Genomic DNA, 7,991 nt, shown 5'->3' with positions numbered 1-7,991 from the left:
CTAGTGTCAGTGTATTGGCCGTGCAGTGGCTGCTTGATCTTTTTCCATGATGAACATAGAATGCTGCTACGTCAGAGCGGCCAAAGCATCAAACAGCTTCCCCGGACTTTCTGACCAGCGTCCTTGACCGGGCGGCCAGAGCTTCTTTGCAGCTCATGTCAGCGGCGGTGTGGACGTACAGTAACACTTTTGCAAGGCACTGTATCCGTGTCACATTCCCATTAGGGGCTGAGCCCCCCTAAAGCTCTGATCCCTGGCTCCAGCAGCTCCTCGGGAGCCTCCTGGCAGCCTTCCTTGTGCTTGAGAGAAAGAGCCTTCCTGAAGTCAATTTCCTCGTCTTTTGTGGAGAACTTTGTGGTCATATTCTTTTCCATGGCAAACTAAATCTGAACATCGCCCCACACAGTGATGTTAATCAGTCCATTCTGCCCGCTGGTGAGAGCTGCTGAGGCCGAGCTTCTCCTCTGATATCTACTCTGTATTTATGTTTTTGACTGTAGCAGTACTTTGCGTTATTGTTTATCCCCTTTTTAATATGTTAATTGTTTATTGTATGCACCTAAAACACCAAGGGCCTTGGCAATTAATCTAATTGTGATTTACACGAAAGGTCCATTGCAATTTGAACAAAATAATGTAATATTTAATATTTAATACTATTGATAATGCTGTGCAATTATATTACTGTGCAAAATCTGTATACTGTGCAATATCATTACTCTCATTGTCCAATATCTATTACCCATCAAATAGGCTCACCACTATTGGGCAATATTCAAATAATGTGCAATAACCCACACTGCATATCACACTGTATATAAAACCATATATACATTTTTTTATATGTAGCGTCTCAGAACTGTGTACTTTACCCCCCTTTTTTTGCACTACTTATTCCATGTTGTTACATTTATTTTACGTATATGTTGGCAATAAAAGGCATTCTATTCTATATGTTAATTGTTTACTGAATGCACCAAAAACACCAAGGCAAGTGTAAACTTGCTTGGTAATTAATTTTATTGTGATTTACACCAAAGGTCTATTGCAATTTGAACAAAATAACCAGCCCGGTCTCATGGCAGTTTGTGTAAATGTGACGTTATTTTAATCTATTGATACGTGTTCACGGAGACGTTTTTGTCGTTTTTTACGTGGTGGCCAGCAGGAAAATGTGAAGTAATGTATTTCAATGGGAAGCATATTTCGTGGCCACAGCACGAAAATGGTAGGGAGTAGTATAAAGAGCCGAAAATCCGCGTAGGGAGGTTGGTCGGGGTGGTGGATGGGTCAGGACTTTCACCCGGGGGAGCGGGGATCACATCCCTGCATGTGGCGTTTTGTCCCGCGTGTTACTGTGGCCGTCTCCCGGCGTGTAAGGCGCCCTTTCCCCGTAAGGTTTTTCCTAAACCCAACCTCCGCCATCCCGTTAATGTGGCGCGTCCCTAGCGGGGCGCCTCGGGGGCGCCTCCCAGCTTATGGAGCGTCCTTTTTGGCCGCCTCCCGGCGTCCTTTCCCCGAGAAAATAACGTGACATTTACACGTAAAAAATGAGAACAACGTCTCCATGAACACGTATCAATACTGCCCTACAAAGCAAAAAGGCAGTAACTACGCAGAGTGCAGAACTGAGAAAAATGACTTTAAAGCAGCCATATTATGCTCATTTTCAGGTTCATAATTGTATTTTACGGTTGTACCAGAATAGGTTTACATGGTTTAATTTTCAAAAAACACCATATTGTTGTTGTACTGCACCGCTCTCTCTCACTGCTGCAGATCCTCTTTTCAGCTGGTCTCTGTTTTAGCTACAGAGTGAGACCTCTTTTCTTCTTCTTCTTCTTCTGTACTATCTTTGATTGCACTGCACATGTGCAGTAGCTCAGATGTAGATCATGTCAGCTAGCTAGCTCCATAGACAGTAAAAGAAAGGCTGTTTCTACAACTTCGGTCAGTTACAAGGCAGGATTAGCTGGGAGACTTCTAAATGAGGGCGCACATGGAAGTAGTTCTTTTGTAGATTATGGTGAACTTGTGTGTGTTGTAGCAGTGCTTTGCTATTGAGAATGCGGTAGCATGCTAGCGTTAGCATGCTAGCGTTAGCATGCTAGCGCTAACGCTACGAGCTAATGGTTGCGGTTAGCCTGCTCGTTTCGGCTTGTGACGTCACAAGCCGTGCCGATTTTGAACAGCTCACCCAGAGACTGAAGGCAGGACACATTCAGAAACTATCTCACTCTAAACAGCATGGATGGATTTTTTTCAAAGTTTGTATGTGTGTGGAAGCACCAGAGACACAAAAGAACACCCCAAATCCCAGAAAAAGTGATTTTTTCATAATATGGGCACTTTAAAGTTATCCTGTCATCCAGCTAAGTAGTTGTAGGTAGATTATTGGACATGTGGCTGTTTTTGTTACTTTATATTAGCTTATTCTTTGTACAATCAATCCTCATATTTAATTTGATATTTTACCCCTATTTTGCAGTTACTGTATTCTTGCTTTGTTTCACTGGGGCTTTTTGCAGTTACTGTACAAACGACTACCATTTTTCTCCAAAACGACACACATTTGAGATAAGATGTTTTGTCACATAACAAAGGATGCCTTGAATGTCATGAAAATGATAATAACTCATTTTTGACCAAAAATGCAGTTACTGCCTTTTTGTTTTGTAGGGCAGAATAGATTAAGAATAACGTGACATTTACACAAACTGCCGTGAGACTGTGCTGAAATAACACGTAGGCCTACTTATATACGAACATGCATTACATTTAAAAAACATCAAAACAGTTTTTTGTTTTATAATGAACATTTTATTGAAAGTTTAAACAAGGGAACAAAGACAGACAAGGAACAGGGGATCTATCCATCATGTCAAGGTTTCCGTTGTTGTTTCTGATGTATAAATGTGTCTCTTTGTACTTTAAGGAGAACAGAAGGAAAGAATAATGGAAGGGGAGGAAGTACAGTTTATTTTTCACGTTATTAGCCGCTCCCGAGCTTGCTAAATTGTTAGCCTTGGTGGCTTCTAGACGCCGATGGTAACGTTAATGTTAGTGTTGCTGTTGCCGACCAGCGATGTTCTCACGACTTATCCCTCCTGTGGTCCTTGGGTCAAATTTGACCCATTTTCAAAAAGTTTCTATATCAGAAATTTGAGTTTCTCTCAACCAAATTGTCAAAACAAATTATGTGGATGGTTCCGTACAACGCATCGCATGTAAAAATAAATGATCCGTTTATTACTTTCATTGAATTTGGGTGTTTTATTCAATTTTATAGCGTTTGAAGAAGAAAATTGATAAAAGAAAGTTGAAAAAAGTGACAAAAATGTCAAAAAGTGCAGAAAAAAATCAACAAAGACATCATAAAAAGTGATAAAGAACATCGGGAAAAGTGACAAACTTTGCGAAAAGTGTCTTAATTTTAATTTTGACCCAGAAAAACTAAAAGCTGCACGGTCAACGGGAAGACAACACAATGGTTAACCACTTGGTTTAAGCCAAGCATATCGTGTACACGACTTCCTGTGTTGTAACCACAAACTCACGAGTTCCATCTGAAAGCAGAAATAAACTATTTAAAGATATTTTCAAAGCCCCGTCCTCTCATCTCCTCTTCATCAGGCCCCGCCTCCGGCCTCTGTGATTGGCCGCCTGGACAGGAAGGCAGTAAATGTGCATGGGGAACTTCCTGAAGTAGCTGCTGACGAACGGTCTGTGGAGGACACACAACAGAAAAACAGCTGGAGTTACCTTGTGGAGGAGGAATGATATTGTGAGGCTAAAATCTGAAATAAGAGTGAAGTGCCCAGGTTAGGGTTTGAGTTGTGTACTTGGCGACCCGCTGGCTGAGGCTCAGGTAACACAGGTTGGTTCTCAGCACTTTGTTTTCCTGTTGACGGAGGAATTCGGCTTCTTGCTGCCGCTCGACGTCAAGACGTACGGACTCCCGAAGCTCCGCCTCGATACGACCCAACTGAAACACACAAACACTGACTGATCCACTAAGGATTGTGTGTGTATCCAGTGGTGTAGTCTATACGTGATACGCAGGTATACGCAGTATACCCACTAAGAAATCTCCAGGATTTCCATATACCCACTTAAAAATGTGCAATGATACGCAACAACATAGTTATGTGACAGAACTTTCACTTCAGATATTTATATTCACAAATACGGGGTCAAGTAATGTGACAGCAAACTAAACTAACACTGCAGAACACGCAGAGAGACTTTTCTCATCTTTCATCGATCCGCTCCTCGCTGAGTGCAGTGTGTAGTGCGTAGTGTGCAGTGTGTAGTGTGTAGTGCGTAGTTCATAGTGTGTGCGTATAGTGACTGGGCCCAAATGCTCCGCCTACACTAACGCCAGCATCCTCATATAAGTTTGTATTATTTCATTTTGTCCTGGTTGCTTTGGGAATCAGAATCAGAATCAGAATCAGAATCAGAAAAAGCTTTATTGCCAAGTACGTTTACACACACAAGGAATTTGTCCTGGTGCTGTAGGTGCATGTCACATTAAAGCAACACGCACAGACACACCGAGTCGCCATATATGCGGCGCCAAAACAACTCTCTCTTAACTCTCGCAGGGAGAATACAGCATCACATGAAGAGAGGAGAGGGGAAAAAAAGCAACTCTCAGACTATCCTCATAAAGATAAGAACAGTGTGGGAACAGGAAAAAAACACCTCAGCACATAGGCACACAAACAGTACATTTGCACTGCTGAACATAACATAACATAACATAACATAACATAAATGTACAGTTGCACATTTGGCTGCGAAGGCGTTGGACTGGGGAGAGGGTAGGTTGGGGGAGTTTGGCCTGCTGAGAAACGCACAGCCCGGCAGTCCCACTAGTGACCCAGTCCGCAGAATGTTATAGCGAAAACACAGCACGTTGCCATGGTGACACCCTTGAGGTCAACTTTTGTGATCCAGGCTCAGGTCTCTGATGTGAAAGCATCGTTCTGCTTTTTATTCCATTATATATTTTTGATATATTTTGAATGTCATCTGTGTTTTCCTTCTCATATGATAAATAAAGGTATTCCCACCATACATTGGTGCATAAAAGTGTATCAGAAGGCAGGATATTAGTCTTTAACGCTCAAAATAACCCTGGGGGAGGACACCCAGACCCCCCACTTTGATATGCCACCTCCCTATAAAGATTTATAGATATACCTGTATGTATATGTATGTATATACATATATATATATATATATATATATATATATATATATATATATATATATATATGGTACAGTATACCCACTACAATAAATTAGACTGCACCACTGTGTGTATCCAAGGGTGTAACTTTGGGGGGGGTTGAGATCTCCAACTATCTAGGGAGGTTCTCGGGACATGTATGCATGTATTTAAAAAAAAAAAAGCAACAAAAACTTTGAAAAAAACGCCAAAGCCTTCGAAAACAAACCAAAAAGGCGACAAAAATGTTGAAAAGGAATAAAAACTTCGGAAAAATCCCAGTTTTGATTACCGGTCAATCAATTGATCATCCCTCCTGTACATTACGCCTACATCTGTATCACAGCCTGATATATCATGTTCGTGTTTTAATATTTTTAAAACTTGGACCTTGGACATATTTCTAAGATTCTTTTCAAAATTAGGCCCTATGTTCCCACATTTCCTGTTTCATAAATTTGTATCAGATTTCATCCCCCTAACCCTAACCTCTAACCCTAAAAAATGTTGTGGGAGGATAGGGCTTAAATTGAAGGGAAATGTAGGAACACAAGACCTAATTTTGAAAATGTCCTAAAAATGTGGGAACACAGGGCTGTGGGAACATAGGGCTATAGGAACATAGGGCTGTAGGAACATAGGACTGTAGAACATAGGACTGTAGGAACATAGGGCTGTGGGAACATAGGGCTGTGGGAACATAGGACTGTAGGAACATAGGGCTATGGGAACATAGGGCTGTAGAACATAGGACTGTGGGAACATAGGACTGTGGGAACATAGGGCTGTAGGAACATAGGGCTGTGGGAACATAGGACTGTGGGAACATAGGGCTGTAGGAACATAGGGCTGTAGGAACATAGGGCTGTAGAACATAGGGCTGTGGGAACATAGGGCTGTAGAACATAGGACTGTGGGAACATAGGGCTGTGGGAACATAGGACTGTGGGAACATAGGGCTGTGGGAACATAGGGCTGTGGGAACATAGGGCTGTGGGAACATAGGGCTGTAGGAACATAGGGCTGTGGGAACATAGGGCTGTAGGAACATAGGGCTGTAGAACATAGGACTGTGGGAACATAGGGCTGTGGGAACATAGGACTGTGGGAACATAGGGCTGTGGGAACATAGGGCTGTGGGAACATAGGGCTGTGGGAACATAGGGCTGTGGGTACATAGGGCTGTAGGAACATAGGGCTGTGGGAACATAGGGCTGTAGGAACATAGGGCTGTAGGAACATAGGACTGTAGAACATAGGACTGTGGGAACATTGGGCTGTGGGAACATAGGGCTGTGGGACAATTGGGCTGTGGGAAAATTGGGCTGTGGGAACATAGGGCTGTAGGAACATAGGGCTGTAGGAACATAGGGCTGTAGGAACATAGAGCTGTGGGAACATAGGACTGTAGGAACATAGGGCTGTAGGAACATAGGACTGTGGGAACATAGGGCTGTGGGAACATAGAGCTGTGGGAACATAGGACTGTAGGAACATAGGGCAGGAACATAGGGCTGTGGGAACATAGGGCTGTATTATTTTAAATGTTACCTCCTCCAGCAGACTCCTGTTGTCCTGCAGCTTCCTCTGCTGCACGCACAGAGCCAGAGACGCCGGATCAGACAGACGCCTCACTTCCTGTCTCTCTGCCTCGTTTACACCTGGTTTACCTGCTGCACCTGTCTGCTGCTGCTGGACGATCGGAGGCAGGAAACAGGTGCTGACAGAGAGAGAGAGAGAGAGAGAGAGAGAGAGAGAGATAGAAAGAGACAGAGAGAGAGAGAGATAGAAAGAGAGAGGGAGAGAGAGAGATAGAAAGAGAGAGGGAGAGAGAGTGATGGGTTCACATTTCACTTCATCATGTTGTTATCTTGTCAAGCTGCATGTGTGTGCTGAGAGACAGAGTTAATGAACGTATGAACACACACACACACACACACACACACACACACACACACACACACTTTTATGTAAACCAGTTTCCATTCCGATTTGTTTACAGTCGGGTCTGATCACGGTAACGTATCCCTCTGCTAAGGTCGTGCTGCTTCGGTGGAGACACACACACACACACACACACACACACACACACACACACACACACACACACACACACACACACACACACACACACACACACACACACACACACACACACACACACACACACACACACACACACACACACTTATCAGATTGTCGGAGTTTCCACTTCCTCTGCAGATACAGATAGCAGCAAATGTTACCATCAAAGTTTTTATTTGGATCTTTTTTTCTTTTCTTCTTTTATTAAAAATGTTAAATTTTAACATCATATGTATGCACTAAACATTTTGGTCAACCTACTAAGGTACTGGGTTCGCAAATATTGTTCGGGTATTTTGGGTAATTTTTCTGAAAATTGTGGATGTTTTTGCAAATGTCTGGATGTTTGGATTCAGCTGTTAAGGGGAAATGGTTGTTTGTCGTTAAACCAGTCTAACTCTAATTATAAATAAAGTTTTAATATTTATATTGGGTAGTGTGTTCGGACTTTTGGTCTTAATTAGGACGTTTTTTTCCCCAATTTTTCTTGCTGTTTCCTGTTGCTCTGCATGGCGTTAATATTCATCATTACAATCAGCTGTCCTGTTACCTGTGCTCTCTGCTGTCCAACTCCTCCTGAATCTGAGAGAGATGACGAGCTCCCACCCTGGCCTGCAACACACACACACACACACACACACACACACACACACACACACACACACACACA

This window comes from Sander lucioperca, chromosome 20 (assembly GCF_008315115.2).
Source record: "Sander lucioperca isolate FBNREF2018 chromosome 20, SLUC_FBN_1.2, whole genome shotgun sequence".
Lineage (NCBI taxonomy): Eukaryota > Metazoa > Chordata > Actinopteri > Perciformes > Percidae > Sander > Sander lucioperca.
The sequence above is the reverse complement of the archived record's forward strand: the minus strand, read 5'-3'. Positions refer to the sequence as shown.